Genomic DNA, 13,070 nt, shown 5'->3' with positions numbered 1-13,070 from the left:
CGGACTGATGACCCTAGTTGTGCATTTCACAAAGATCATAGCAACAAAGAATGTCTATGCTTACTGCAGGGACATGAACAGGGAAAGAAAGTATGTTCCATCCATGCTCACTGGATTCTTGTTTGAAGAAGCCTCACCCAGTCTACCCATGATGCAACAGTTCTCAAAAAGAACTTTTAGAATGTAGCATTAGTGTTTGGTGTTTTATTTTTATGTAATAAGTGCTGGCAAAGACATTTTTCAAGTCACTTTTTCATATTGTTTGGAATTTTTATAGATTTAAGGACTTACATAGAACAAGCTTTACTCTCTATGTCAAAGGACCAATTGGGTCAAAAAGTAGAGGTCATCAAATATATTGTGACCCCTGTGCAATGGGGGCACCATGGAGGGGTTGATCTACAGTCTCCAGTGAGGGGGGAGAGGTCAGGGAGAGTTCATGAGGAGGTGATGCTTGAAGTAGTAGCAGGAATTCTGCAGTCAGACAAAAGGGAAAAGGACAATACTAGCAAAGACAATGGGCTCAACTTTACAAAGACCTGCAGTAGTGTGGCTGTGGGAAAAGCTTCCATCTCTCAAATTATTCTACAACTACATCATTCTTTACCAGAACTATGGGGTATCTATTACCTATGGCAAGCAGAATGATTGTCGGTAGATAGTACAAACTCATGGCATCAAATAAGACTGAATCCCACAATGAAAAAGTTACTCCTTTTTAAATACTCTCTTAACCCTTCTGATTATGTCAAGGAGAAAGTTTTAGATTCATCTTGGAATATGCTGTAACGCATGCCTTTTAGCAAAGAGGGAGCAGACCTCCAGTTTATATCTCTGTGCCTTAGTTTTCTCATCTGCAAAATAGGAGTTGACAATAGGTACCAATTCAAAGAGTTGTGAGGATTAAATGAAACATTATATAAAAAGCACTCAGAACAGTGCCTGGCACATACCAAGGCCTCAATAAATATTGCATATTACTATTTTCAGTTTTGTTGCTATTGCTTTCCAAGGCAGGCAACATTTATCTGACTATAATTTAATAACATTGTTTAGTTTTTATTTAATTCATTTTTACTGTTAACAGTTATCTGCTATATATTGTAGCTGACTCCAGTTTCTTTTAAAAATTAGATCTATGGAAGTAAAGGATAATAAAAGCGGTGTGCAGAAATGGCACAAATCACGACAGCAGAACGTGAATGAACAAAGTTTGGGCAATGCAGACCCAGTGATCTCTAAGGGTCTTTGCAGTTCTAAAAGTCAAAGATTGTACTGATGAAGGGAGGGAGGCCCAGAGAGGATGGAGCTTTACCCAAGGTCACCAGGCTCATTAGCAGCTGCGGCTGTGTGAGGAGCAGATCCAAGGCCTCCAGATGCTCAGATTCACGTTCTTCCCTCTGGATCTTGCTCATGACCCGAAGCCCTGGGGCTCTCCTCAGCTGAGAGGTGAGCCCATCGTGGCCTTGCCCCCGGCAAGCAGGTGACCAACTGGTTACGTCCCTACAGAAAGTGCTGCTCACTCCTGCCTATAACAAGCCCTGAACCATGTCCTAAAATCAGCACTTGCCTGCCGTATTATCATCGTGTTCTGACAAAGCTCTGCACCACGTTCAACACTGGGAATTCGGGTGGGCCCAGATGACTTTTGTATTACTGCTATAATTCAAAACATCCAGATTATTATTTTCTCCACGAGACCAAGCCAGGAGAGCGCTGTTAAGTGGAGAGAAAAGTGTTTGTTACGCTAGGCGTTCCAACAAAATGTCCTCCTCTGCCATTAAATCATAGCATTTCTAAATTAAATGATGTTTTGCAAACTTTGGCAGTGCCTGAAATTTGGACATTGTGCAGGATTTCTCTCTCTCTCTCTCTCTTCCCATCTTATGCTTTTTCTCCATGTAGTCCAGAGATCTACCATTTGCTGGTTTTACTTTTCTCATTTGTTTGTCTTTCCTTATGACCTGAATTGTCCACTTTTCCCAAAGGCCTCAGATTGGTTTTCTGCCCATTACTTATTGTTTCAGTGAATAATGAGGGTGATAAATAGAGGATCGAGAACGCAGTAACTTGCTCAAATCGGTTCTTTCTCAGATGCCCCCTTTCTCTAGGATTAACGTGAAAGACTTTATGGAAAGAGACATGACTGTTACCATGACATCCCTGAACAGAAAACTAATGAAGGCATATTGATATGATAATTAAGTCCACAAAGTCTGGAGTAGATCAATAAAATTTGTGAGAAATTACTTCAGCCCTATTACAGGCTCTACTGGACTAGTACAGCCTTGTGTAATGTCTGTGAAAAAATGCCATGCACTTGCCCATTTCCTGGTCATCTCTGCTTCCACCAGGCAGCCCGTGGTGGAAGTGACTTCCTCCGGTCCCCAGCTTCCCTCTCATTTCTTGGTGCTCTCTGACAGGGCCTGAAGCATTCAGGAGGGCTGTTTCTGCAGCCTCAGCTCCACTTTTGGAGTGCAAAGGAAATCCATCGTCGGGCCCCAGGGTGTGCCTGGGTTGACATATGGGAGGCTTTCCTTCTGCAAGACTCTGGGGACCAGGAGAAGGAAGGAGGCTGTGAACCTGAGAAACTACCCCCGCCACCTGGCTTACATTAAAGAAAACTCTCCCTGGTGGACTAGAAGGTGGGCTCTGGGAGAGATAATGTGCTCCTTGGGCAGGGCGCCTCATTTGACTTGGCTGTATCTCTCTCTAGAATCCCTCTTTCTCCTTTTCTTGCCAACTCTTGTTCCCTAAACAATTATTTAGCTTATAACCTAACTCTGGAATCTTTGGACTGATAACTCAGGGAACAAGAAATGATAAACGAGAGAAACTTTCTGTTTCCTGGCTTGGCCTGGGAGTGGGAGATTCTCATTGAATACCTTGGCATGCATTCATTCATTCATTCAACAAAAATTTATTAAAAGCAATACTATCTGCCATTTTAGGAATGCTCTTTGAACAAAACAGAAAATTCTCCACCCTCATGGAGCTTACTTTCTACAGGTCAGAGCTAGCTTCATAATTTGCAGACCCAATGCAAAATGAAAATGCAGAGCCCTAAGAGTTGTTAAGGATTTCAAGATAGCAACAGCAGACCATTAAACCAAGCATGCCCTTCTAAGGGTGGAGGCCTCAGTGACTGCAATGTTGTACACCCAGGAAGCCCACCCTGCTAGGGGTAAATGGAGAGTTAATGTGTACCTCCTAGAGAAGGGCAAGACAAAGCATGGGACACAATAAACTTTGCTTCCTATGGGACTGAAAATAGCTGAATTCTTCTTTGATGACTCAAAGACCAAGACAGAAATTGGGGGGGGCGGGATGCCTTAGATCATCATTAGCTATTGTTTGTCATTGTGCAAATAGAGTGGCAGCTTAGTGAGCTGTGAGTGGTAGAACAAAGGCTTATGGAGAGTCCAGTGTACTTGGAGATTCTAAAAGGAATCATTAGCCCATAAAATGATACTTTTTAAGATTAAAATGAATAGAGCTGTTTCTTAGGGTTGTTTGCTACAACTGTTGAAAATTTTCTAAATGCCAAGACAAAATTAAGCATGATAAGTGAATACAAAAATAATTGCAGTTGCAGATATCAATTATTCTGGCAGTGTAGGATAATCTGTTTTAAAAGGGACCCCAATAGAGCACCAGTGCAGTAAATGGGCTTAGGGGCTAATTTCTCAGGTGCTCCATGTAGATTCTGCATGTGATTTTGGTTGCATTGACTGCAAATATCTGTGAATGGCTATTCCACAGTTTCCTGAATCTCAGCCCCCAATCTTGTGCCGGCAGCCTGTTTCTTTACCCCTGCTTGAATGTTTCTCTTCCATCAAAAAGTAATGAAAAGAGAGCCGTGGCTCTGACAGTCAGATTCGATTCACTTCATTGCTGGAAAAAACTACTAAGAATATGAGTCCCACTTCCAAACCCAGCTGACAAAGAGGGAAACACAAGTGAGTGTGGTCATATGCACGTGCTGGAGATTCATAAAAATAAAAGAAATCATGTGATCCTTGGAAATGAAAACCAACTGAATCATAGCACTGTGTAGGGAAGGGTTTGTTCTTGAGGTGACTATTTCACAGCTTGGGGCTGCTTGCGGGCTGATGTGTTTAATAAATTATGTGGATCGTCTTCATCCTTCAGTCCAGTATATTTAAAGGTTACTGAACCTTTAACAGGGTAACAGGGTTTGTGTCCCATTCCTAGGCCAGCTCCTAACTGTATAAACCTAAATGGTAATAATCCATTATGGAGTGTTATTGAGAAGTTCATATCAGCAACATGTCTGAAAGTTCTCGTAAACTTCACAGTACTGTACAAATGTTGGATGTATTATTATTATTGCTGTTATTATTATTTTATTTTTCAAGGTGAGTGCTTTGGATGGCAAATCAAAGATGAGATGGAAGAGACATTGCAGGTGGAACTCTGTCATTATTCACTTTTTTGGGGGGAGGGAATAAAGTACAAGATTTTGCCTGGCAGTGATGGTCGAGGGCAGCAGAATTCTGTCACAGAAAATTTAAAGGCCCTCCCCTTTTTCATTTCCCTCCATGAACTTCTACCTGTAGTAATAAAAAATCCCATGTTCATGACTGTGTCAGTTCATTTTGGGAGCTTGACTTTTATATAAGTCTTTGTCCTGTGAAGGGCTGCTTAGTATTATTTCTCCATCTTACCGAGAAAGAAAGAGAAGTGTGTGACACTAAATGATTTGCCCAGGTCACTCAGCAATGGAATCTATGAAAGGAAGAGTAAGTCTTGATTCTTCATTCTCCACCAGGCCACTAGAGTAGAGCCCTGCAAAGTGTCCAAGATGCCCTGGTGTTCGACCCTACTTCCTTGCCATTTCCAGAAGTCATGGTCATCCTTATTTGGCCAGTGTATGACTCCCACTAGACTGAGTTCTTTTTATTGAAGAGCTGGTTATCAGAAGAGCTGGGGAGTCAGATGCATCTGGCTTTGAATCTCACAGGAGCCACTTACCAGCTGTGTGACTTTGAGTAAGTTATATAAACTCTCTGAGCCTTGATTCCTTCACTTTTAAATCAGAGAATTTAGAATCTACTTCAAGGGAATAATTGTGATTATTCAATGAATGCTTATATGTATTTATAAAAGTGAGTGTACATGGAAAATGAGATTGAGAGAAAGGAGGAGAGAAAGCACCATTACACATTTAGAAAATGCTAGTAGTGTAATAAACATCATTTCTCTCTTTTCTCTATCAATCCTGACTTTCTTGACTTTAAGACACTCTCAAGGGTCATAAAGGATTATGGGTTTTATCTGAATTAAGGGTTACATTGTATTAGCAGAAAACTGCTTGTTTGTTTATTAGTTCTTGAAGGGGGTGGTTATTTTATTATGTCTTAAAAGAGGATAAGCCTGGAACAGGTTAAGCCTCAGGCATTGTGTTCCTATAATACCCTGTACTCTCACGTCATACCCTCACAATACTAGTTCCTATTTCCTGTTTAAATTTCTGTCACCCCTGCCAGCCATAAGTCCCCCAAGGGTAGGGATAGTGTCTATCCTATTCAGCAGAGTTCCTCTCACCCACACCTAACCAAGTGCCTGAACATACTAGCAAAGCAATAAATATTGCTGATGAATGACTGTATGAAAGGCTAAAAGAGTATATGTTCATGGGTGCTAGGTTTACAGTGGGTTGTTAAGAAGCTAAGTGTATTCGAGACCCATTTCCATCTTTTTGAAATTGCTATGCTTAAGATAATCTGGCTCTACAATGTAAATTCCCAGTAAAAGGAAGAATCTGGGTCTGGCAGGACAGTTCATTCATTCATTCATTCATTCATTCAACAAAATTACATTTAGCATCAGCTACATGCCAGGGACTGTTCTAGATGCTGGGGACACATACAGGAGTGACCTGAAGTGATCTAAATCCCTGCCTTCTAGGAGATTACAAGCTAGTGGGGAAAACAGAAAATAAACAGATAAATGTGCAATATATCAGGTGGTGCTCAGTGCTTCGAAGGAAAATGAAGCTGGATAAGAGAGCCGGAAAGGAAAAGGGTGCTATGTTAGAAAGGATGATCAGGAAAGTTTAGGCAGAGACCTGAAGAAGTGAGGAACTGAGCCATGGATATCAGAGGAAGTATGTTTCGGGTAGAGGATCCTCCAGAGTGGACAACCCCTGATTGGCTTCTATTCTGATGGTGGTGGGAAGCCACAGGCTTGAGGGGAAGCCCTCGGAGCTGGTATGGAGATGGCAAAGAACATAGTATTCTTTTCAGTGCTTGCTCAGGGCAACCCTGGCTTCTCTTTCGAGCAGATGCAGGTGAACATTGTCATCTCCAGGCTAGAGAAACAGTTGTGGTTTGGTTTTCTATCTTGGCCGATATTCCTGTGAAGTTTTTAATGAAGGAAAATGCAAACCTGCGGGAATGATCCCCACACTACCTGACGGCCAAACACCTTTTTACGTTTTGGGTTTGCTGCAGGGCCTGGCTACAGCTCCTCAGCTCTGGGTCAATGCTGGCCCCAAAAACAGTTCTTGGGAGCCAGCAGAGGCAGAGCCCAGCTCCCCCTCTCCCTTCACTGAGGACGGACAGAAGAGCCGGGCCGGGAAGCGGAGCTCTCTGCTCGACCACGGAGCACGTGCAGCAGCAGCGAGACAGTTAATCTTCCGTCTAAAGAAATGTGCAGGCAGCTTAGAGAGAAGACATATTTCCAATTTCTCTTGAGAGGAGAAACTGACAGGAATGTTGCACCTTCCAGTCAGTCCCCAGTTCACAGGGAAGAGCCTGAAAAATCACACGTGAAGAGATGTGAGATAGAAAAACAGAGCCGAGAGCTCCTCTGAGAAACTCCGAGGCGCAGTGGCAGCTGGAAAATCTTGCTTTCCTCAGGTTTTCCAGCTTCCCAGACAAACTTCACTCTTGGTCTCCTTCTGGTGTGAAATGATTAATTCCTTTAAATGAAACGGGGAGTCGTAGAGATCCCGGACTCCTTTTCTCCGTTCTGAAACCAACCAGAAATAGATTTTGTTACTACCTTCTAGTTGGCTTCTTCATCGGACCCTCTCATCCATAACTATTTATGCTGGCAATTGAAAATAGCCCAAGTATGCTCAGTTTACCTGGGGCAAGCTCAGCTTCATTTAGAGAGCTTTTCTCTGACATCCTATCTGCTTTGGCCTCAGGATACACCCCTACTGATTTAAAGAGCTCATAGCCCTGAATATCCCACTCAGTCTCTGATCCCAGAGGTGAGGCCGTGCTCCCTGACAGCGGGGAGCACTCCTGAACTAGGGAGCTCTGAGGAGGCCCTGTGGGGTGAATGGCTGCTCCCTTCTGGAATTATCACACAGCTTCTGGGGAATTGTTCATTGATCCCCAAATATTTTTATTTAGTATCATATATGCTGGGCATCAAGGTTACACAAATGAAGACATGATCCTCAGTCTCTCGGAGAACACAGTTGGCGGGAAAACAATCTGAATATAGAAGACCAATGTGAAAATAATGTTGATGTTGGCCTACTTCCCTTTCTCCTTCCTTCCCTTTCTCCCTTCTTTTCCTTCCTCCCTCCCTCCTTCCTCCCTCCCTTCTTTCCTTCCCCTTCTTCATCACACATTATTGAACACTTAACCTATAGCAATTAAACCAGTTAACAAACAGCACGTAAGACCCAGTTGCTACCCTCAACACTTGACTTTTCAGTATTATTCAACCTTTTAGTGAGAAATGGTCTACTTTAGAGGAACAGCAGCTCCCAAAGATCTGGCCTTTCATTTTGCACCCCTGTCCTTTTCCTTCAGCCACTGTCACTAGAAACATCTCAGCACAATCCAAGCAATTCCTGAGGGCTAGAACCCAAATTCTCCCATTCACTTCAACTTCCTATTCACCTAACAGAGTGCCTGGCACAGAGTAACAGCTCAATAACACTGAATGAGTGGGTGAATGATTGCATAAAATATTCCAATTACCACAAAGTGGCTGGGAGATTTGACAATCCACTGGAAAATTGGAACTGTATAGGTGGCCAAACCAGATAACTTAAGCCACAGTGGGAAATTTTATTTTGGGGGTTGAGTTGTGTGTCATAGACATAATTTACTAAAGGAAAAAAAAAAGTGGTTTTCCTGCCCAAGGGGTTTTTCAACCATTGAGGAATGACACTCACTCAAAGTATTTTGGCAGCTCTTTTGGCAACTTCTTCCACTGCTTGAAATCTGGGTTTCATTAGCAAAAAACATTTTATAAACTCTTACCTGCAGCATCCAAATTAGGCCCAGAGGGAGCCCAAAGATAACTTGGTTGCAATGTACTGTGCCGTTGCTACAGCTCTGGGCCTTTGGATTCTGGTTTACTCTGTGTCATGTGCCGCACATGGTAGAAGAATATTGAATTTGAAGTTAGGGAATCTAAGGGCAAGTTGTGATTCGAGCTGTGTGATCTTGAGCCCTATATTAGCTCCCTGTGGTTGCTGTAACAAATTACCACAAACAGATTTGTGGCTTAAAACAACACAGATTTATTCTCTTAGAGTTCTAGAGGTCAGAAGACAGAAATGAGCATTAGGGGGCTAAAGTCAAGGTATCAGCAGGGCTGGTTTCCTCTGCAGGCTCCAGGGAGAATCTGTTCCGTGTCTCTGCCACTTCTAGAGGCTGCCAACATTCCTTGGCTCCTGGTTGCATCATTCCAATCTCTGCTTCTGTGGTCACATCACCTTATCCTCCACTGTGGACATCTTCCTCTGCCTCTCTTTTATAAGGACTCTTGTCCTTTTTTTTTTTTTTTATTGAGATATATTCACATACCACGCAGTCATACAAAACAAATCGTACATTCGATTGTTCACAGTACCATTACATAGTTGTACATTCATCACCTAAATCAATCCCTGACACCTTCATTAGCACACACACAAAAATAACAAGAATAATAATTAAAGTGAAAAAGAGCAATTGAAGTAAAAAAGAACACTGGGTACCTTTGTCTGTCTGTTTGTTTGTTTCCTTCCCCTACTTTTCTACTCATCCATCCATAAACTAGACAAAGTGGAGTGTGGTCCTTATGGCTTTCCCAATCCCATTGTCACCCCTCATAAGCTACATTATTATACAACTGTCTTCCAGATTCATGGGTTCTGGGTTGTAGTTTGATAGTTTCAGGTATCCACCACCAGCTACCCAATTCTTTAGAACCTAAAAAGGGTTGTCTAAAGTGTGCATAAGAGTGCCCACCAGAGTGACCTCTCGGCTCCTTTTGGAATCTCTCTGCTACTGAAGCTTATTTCATTTCCTTTCACATCCCCCTTTTGGTCAAGAAGATGTTCTCCGTCCCACGATGCCAGGTCTACATTCCTCCCCGGGAGTCATATTCGACATTGCCAGGGAGATTCACTCCCCTGGGTGTCTGATCCCACGTAGGGGGGAGGGCAGTGATTTCACCTTTCAAGTTGGCTTAGCTAGAGAGAGAGGGCCACATCTGAGCAACAAAGAGGCATTCGGGAGGAGACTCTTAGGCACAACCATAGGGAGGCTTAGCCTCTCCTGTGCAGCAATCGTCTTCCCAAGGGTAAAACCTATGGTAGAGGGCTCAAGCCATCCAACCACCAGTTCCCTATATCTGTGGTCATGTTAGCAACTATCGAGGTGGGGTAGGCCAATACCCCTGCATTCTCCACAGGCTCCTCAAGGGGGCACTGCATCTTTTTTTCCTTGTTTTTCTTTTTTTTTTTTTTTTTAACTTTCCCTTCTTTTTTAAATCAACTGTATGAAAAAAAAAGTTAAAAAGAAACCAAACATACAATAAAAGAACATTTCAAAGAGACCATAACAAGGGAGTAAGAAAAAGACAACTAACCTAAGATAACTGCTTAACTTCCAACATGTTCCTACTTTACCCCAAGAAAGTTACCTAATATAGCAACATTTCTGTGAACTTGTTCCTACTATATCCATCAGAAATTAACAGACCATAGTCATTCCTGGGCATCCCCAGAACGTTAAATAGCTTATCTGTCCTTCTTGGATTATTGTTCTCCCTTCCTTAACTGCTCTCTATTGCTAGTTCCCCTACATTCTACATTATAGACCATTTGTTTTACATTTTTCAAAGTTCACATTAGTGGTAGCATATAATATTTCTCTTTTTGTGCCTGGCTTATTTCGCTCAGCATTATGTCTTCAAGGTTCATCCATGTTGTCATATGTTTCACGAGATCGTTCCTTCTTACTGCCGTGTAGTATTCCATCGTGTGTATATACCACATTTTATTTATCCACTCATCTGTTGAAGGACATTTGGGTTGTTTCCATCTCTTGGCAATTGTGAATAATGCTGCTATGAACATTGGAGTGCAGATATCTGTTCATGTCACTGCTTTCCGAACTTCCGGGTATATACCGAGAAGTGCAATCGCTGGATCGAATGGTAACTCTATATCTAGTTTTCTAAGGAACTGCCAGACTGACTTCCAGAGTGGCTGAACCATTATACAGTCCCACCAACAATGAATAAGAGTCCCAATTTCTCCACATCCCCTCAGGCATTTGTAGTTTCCTGTTTGTTTAATGGCAGCCATTCTAATCGGTGTTAGATGGTATCTCATTGTCGTCTTAATTTGCATCTCTCTAATAGCTAGTGAAGCTGAACATTTTTTCATGTGTTTCTTGGCCATTTGTATTTCCTCTTCAGAGAACAGTCTTTTCATATCTTTTGCCCATTTTATAATTGGGCTGTCTGTACTATTGTCATTGAGTTGTAGGATTTCTTTATATATGCAAGATATCAGTCTTTTGTCAGATACATGGTTTCCAAAAATTTTTTCCCATTGAGTTGGCTGCCTCTTTACCTTTTTGAGAAATTCCTTTGAGGTGCAGAAACTTCTAAGCTTGAGGAGTTCCCATTTATCTATTTTTTCTTTTGTTGCTTGTGCTTTGGGTGTAAAGTCTAGGAAGTGGCCGCCTAATACAAGGTCTTGAAGATGTTTTCCTACATTATCTTCTAGGAGTTTTATGGTACTTTCTTTTATATTGAGATCTTTGGTCCATTTTGAGTTAATTTTTGTGTAGGGGGTGAGGTAGGAGTCCTCTTTCATTCTTTTGGATATGGATATCCAACTCCCCCAGCCCCATTTGTTGAAAAGACCATTATGACTCAGTTCAGTGACTTTGGGGGCCTTATCAAAGATCAGTCGGCCATAGATCTGAGGGTCTATCTCTGAATTCTCAATTCGATTCCATTGATCTATATGTCTATCTTTGTGCCAGTACCATGCTGTTTTGGCAACTGTGGCTTTGTAATAAGCTTCAAAGTCAGGGAGTGTAAGTCCTCCCACTTTGTTTTTCTTTTTTAGAGTGTCTTTAGCAATTCGAGGCATCTTCCCTTTCCAAATAAATTTGATAACTAGCTTTTCCAAGTCTGGAAAGTAGGTTGTTGGAATTTTGATTGGGATTGCATTGAATCTGTAGATGAGTTTGGGTAGAATTGACATCTTAATAACATTTAGCCTTCCTATCCATGAACATGGAATATTTTTCCATCTTTTAAGATCCCCTTCTATTTCTTTCAGTAGAGTTGTGTAGTTTTCTTTGTATAGGTCTTTTACATCTTTGGTTAAGTTTATTCCTAGGTACTTGATTTTTTTAATTGCTATTGAAAATGGTATCTTTTTCTTGAGTGTCTCTTCAGTTTGTTCATTTCTAGCATATAGAAACATTACTGACTTATGTGCATTAATCTTGTATCCCGCTACTTTCCTAAATTTGTTTGTTAGCTCTAGTAGCTGTATCGTCAATTTCTCAGGGTTTTCCAGATATAAGATCATATCATCTGGAAACAATGACAGTTTTACTTCTTCTTTTCCAATTTGGATGCCTTTTATTTCTTTGTCTTGCCGGATTGCCCTGGCTAGCACTTCCAGCACAATGTTGAATAACAGTGGTGACAGCGGGCATCCTTGTCTTGTTCCTGATCTTAGAGGGAAGGCTTTCAATCTCTCACCATTGAGTACTAAGCTGGCTGTGGGTTTTTCATATATGCTCTTTATCATGTTGAGGAAGTTTCCTTCAATTCCTACCTTTTGAAGTGTTTTTATCAAAAACAGATGTTGGATTTTGTCAAATGCTTTTTCAGCATCTATTGAGATGATCAATTGATTTTTCCCTTTTGACTTGTTAATGTGTTGTAATACATTGATTGATTTTCTTATGTTGAACCATCCTTGCATGCCTGGAATGAACCCCACTTGGTCATGGTGTATGATTTTTTTAATGTGTCTTTGGATTCGATTTGCAAGTATTTTGTTGAGGATTTTTGCATCTATATTCATTAGGGAGATTGGCCGGTAGTTTTCCTTTTTTGTAGCATCTTTGCCTGGTTTCGGTATGAGATTGATGTTAGCTTCATAAAATGAGTTAGGTAGTGTTCCATTTTCTTCAATGTTTTGGAAGAGTTTGAGTAAGATTGGTGTCAGTTCTTTCTGGACAGTTTGGTAGAATTCCCCTGTGAAGCCATCTGGCCCTGGGCATTTATTTGTGGGAAGATTTTTGATGACTGATTGGATCTCTTTGCTTGTGATGGGTTGGTTGAAGTCTTCTGTTTCTTCTCTGGTCAGTCTAGGTTGTTCATATGTTTCCAGGAAATTGTCCATTTCCTCTACATTATCCAGTTTGTTGCCATACAGTTGTTCATAGTATCCTCTTATAATTTTTTTAATTTCTTCAGGATCTGCTGTTATGTCACCTTTTTCATTCATTATTTTGTTTATATGGGTCTTCTCTCTTTTTGATTTTGTCAGTCTAGCTAGGGGCTTGTCAATCTTGTTGATCTTCTCAAAGAACCAACTTTTGGTGATATTTATCCTCTCTATTGTTTTTTTGTTCTCTATGTCATTTATTTCTGCTTTAATCCTTGTTATTTCTTTTCTTCTACTTGGTTTAGGATTGGTTTGCTATTCATTTTCTAGCTTCTTCAGTTGATCCATTAGTTCTTTGATTTTGGCTCTTTCTTCCTTTTTAATATATGCGTTTAGTGCTATAAATTTCGCCCTGAGCACTGCTTTTGCTGCATCCCATAGGTTT

The sequence above is a fragment of the Choloepus didactylus genome, chromosome 11, assembly GCF_015220235.1.
Source record: "Choloepus didactylus isolate mChoDid1 chromosome 11, mChoDid1.pri, whole genome shotgun sequence".
Classification (NCBI taxonomy): Eukaryota; Metazoa; Chordata; class Mammalia; order Pilosa; family Megalonychidae; genus Choloepus; species Choloepus didactylus.
This window is presented reverse-complemented; position numbering follows the sequence as displayed.